The sequence below is a fragment of the Ranitomeya imitator genome, chromosome 10, assembly GCF_032444005.1.
Source record: "Ranitomeya imitator isolate aRanImi1 chromosome 10, aRanImi1.pri, whole genome shotgun sequence".
Taxonomy (NCBI): Eukaryota; Metazoa; Chordata; class Amphibia; order Anura; family Dendrobatidae; genus Ranitomeya; species Ranitomeya imitator.
Window position 1 is genome coordinate 100,756,467 of NC_091291.1, and position 3,325 is coordinate 100,759,791.

Here is a 3,325-nt window from a genome sequence, read left to right on the forward strand (position 1 = left end):
ATCTCTTTACCTGTCTGTTGTCTCTTGTGGCGAACAGATCTATTTGGGGTACGCCCCATGCTTTTGTTATCATGTTGAATATGTCCTTGTTTAACGACCATTCCCCTTGTCGTAGCCTGTTTCGGATGAGGTAGTCCGCCTTGGTGTTTTCTGCCCCTTTGATGTGCAGGGCTGTTAAGGATGGAAGATGAAACTCTGCCAACTGGAGGATGTTTGCTGCTACGTTCATCAGGGTTCCTGATCGCGTACCTCCCTGACGGTTTATGTACGCCACTGCGGTGGAATTGTCTGACAGAACTCTCACGTGCTTTCCCTGAACCTGTGGAAGAAAATGACTTAGGGCATATTCTACTGCTTTTAACTCTTTCCAATTTGAAGAATACACCAGCTCCGCCTGATTCCAGGTGTCTTGGATCAGATTATCTTCCATATGTGCGCCCCAACCCACAGGGCTGGCGTCAGTGATAATTGTTTTGGAGGGATTTATCATCCATGGTACACCCCCTGAAAGGTGATCCATGTCTAACCACCAGCTTAGGGATTCAATTACGTCACTGGAAAGAGTGATTTTACTCTCTAAATGTCGTACTTCCTTTTGAATGGATAATATTTCATACTGCAATTGACGGGTATGATATTGAGCCCACAGCACGGCTGGTATACATGAGGACAGTGATCCAAGTAAGGACATGGCCTTCCTCAGGGTCATACAGGGCTTTGATATTGCCTCTCACACCTTTGATTGAATAATTATTCTCTTTGACTGTGGCAGAAAACTCCTCTGACTTACTGAATCTAGTTGAATTCCCAACAATATCTGGATGGTGTCTGGATTCAACCTGGATTTTTCGTAATTCACGATCCAACCTAGATCCTGCAAGGATGAGATCGCATTAGATAACCGCATTTGACATTGGGATATGGAATTTCCGATAACAAGAAAATCATCCAGGTAGGGTATTATGAGAGTGTTCTGCTGGCGTAAGTGAGCCATCACTTCCAGGATCACCTTTGTAAAGATGCGGGGAGCCATAGAAAGCCCAAAGGGCATTGCTACATATTGAAAGTGACGAACCTGTCCTGCCAGGATGACTGCTACCCTTAGGTACTGCTGATGTTCGGCATGTATGGGAAGATGATAATAGGCATCTTTTAGGTCGATTCCGGCCATGACACACCTAGGAAACAAGAGCTTGATGGCAGAACTAATAGACTCCATTTTAAAAGTTCGATTATATAGAAAGGAATTTAATTTCTTGAGATTAATGATGGTTCTGAATGAACCATCTGGTTTTTTGATCAAAAACAAAGGGGAGTAAAATCCCCTTCCTCTTTGATCTTGGGGAACCTCTACCAACACTTTTTTAGATAGGAGAGAAATAATCTCGGACTCTAAAGCCTCTTGTTGTTCTTGTCCCTTTGGAGATGTTATTATAAAAGAATCCCAAGGGATTCTAAAAAATTCTAATTTAAGGCCATCTCTTATAATGTCCAATATCCAACGGCTGGATGTTATATGTTCCCACTTGGATAGAAAAAATTTTAATCTACCGCCTACTTCCAGGTTAGCGGTACTTGCCACGTTTTGAGTTGTAAGATCCGGTAAACAGGGCTCCTTTTTGCTTAGGGTCTTTCGCCTCCCAGCGATCCCTTTGCTCAAACGGCCTCCGGGAAAAGGGTCGTCTTCTGAATGCTCTCCTGTAAGACGGAAGATACTGATTAGGAAAACCTTTCTTCCGTTCTCCTGCTTTCTTTAAGATCTCATCCAGAGTCTTCCCGAAAAGGAACTCACCCTGGCAGGGGAGCGCACAAAGCTTTGCCTTTGCCTGTGCGTCCCCTTTCCAGTTCTTCAACCAGAGTGCTCGCCGGGCTGTGTTTGTTAAGCCGGCTGACCTGGCTGCTAGGCGTAGCGAATCTACTGAGGCGTCTGCCAGGAATGCTACAGCCTCCTTCATCAGAGGGATCTTTGGTAGAATGGAGTCTCTTGCAGTTCTACCTCTGATCTGCTCCTCCAGTTGTTCCATCCAAACCAGCAGAGATCTCGCCGTACAGGTAGCAGAGATGGCTGGTCGGAATGCCCCTGTATTGGCCTCCCAAGATTTTTTAAGCAGGGCCTCTGCTTTACGGTCCAACGGATCCGTTAGCATCCCTGAATCCTCTACAGGCAAGACTGACTGTTTTGAGGTTGAGGCTACGGCTGCGTCCACTTTTGGCACTTTCGACCAAGTATTCAGCTCCTCGTCGCTAAAGGGATATCGCCTTTTAGAGGAAGATGGTAGAAAACCTCTGGCACTCTGTTTGTCCCACTCTTTTTTAATTAATTCTTTAACAGTTGCGACAACGGGAAAGGATCTGCGCTTCCTTTGTCCTAACCCCGCGAACATGATGTCCTGAGCTGATTTTTTCCCTTTCTCATCAGGGCACCCCATCGTGTTTCTGACTGCTTTCACCAGGTTGTCCACGCTGCTATTAGGCAGACACAGCCCCCCCTCATCTTCGGATGAACTCGGCCGAGTTTCCGACTCATCTGAGGACTTATGCACCTCCTCTGATTCTGGGTTTTCCGGAGATGGGGATCTGCTAGGTTGGTGGGAACTAGGGATACTAGCCTGTGACAGTCCCTGCATCTCTTCTCGAATCATGGCTCTAACATCAGATGGAGTCATAATGTTTTCTTGACGTAAGGTCAGTATGATGCAATCTGAGCATAACCTCTTCATATAGGAGTCTGGAAGGGGCTGTATACATAAAGCACATTGTTTGTGCTTGGACTTGTGCGCTTTTTTCCTGGACTGAAGGAAGGGGACATAGGAGGAACATACATCAGCATATAGGTAGAGAAGTCTTTACACTCACCCAGAGAAGCTGACAGGTACCGGATCTGGAGGCGGATTCTTTGAGGGATCTTTTTGCCTAGTGGAAGATCGCTCCTGACGACCACCCTCTTTAATGCTGCTCCTGGCGCTTTTCTCCTTGCTAGGAGAGCGCTCTGGTACCACAAGGTGCGTTTCGTCGGCCGGTGAAGCCATACTCACATCCACACACCGGCCGACAGTAGCGCTGCAGCTTTTAAATATGGCGCCAAATCTCCTGCCTCCCCGGCCCGAACCCGGAAGTGCTCCAGCGACTTCCGGGTCAGACGCGCCGCTCATTCCTCCATGCGGCGGCTGCTTTATTTAGCCGGCCGCTTGAGCGCGCGCGCCCTCATGGAGCCGGGCGGACCAGCGGTGACCGGACCCGGACCATGGCTATCGATCAGACGAGGGGGGAGGCTGTACACAGTGGCTCCCCCGCCGCTGCTACTGGAACCGCAGCCCCTGCCGTT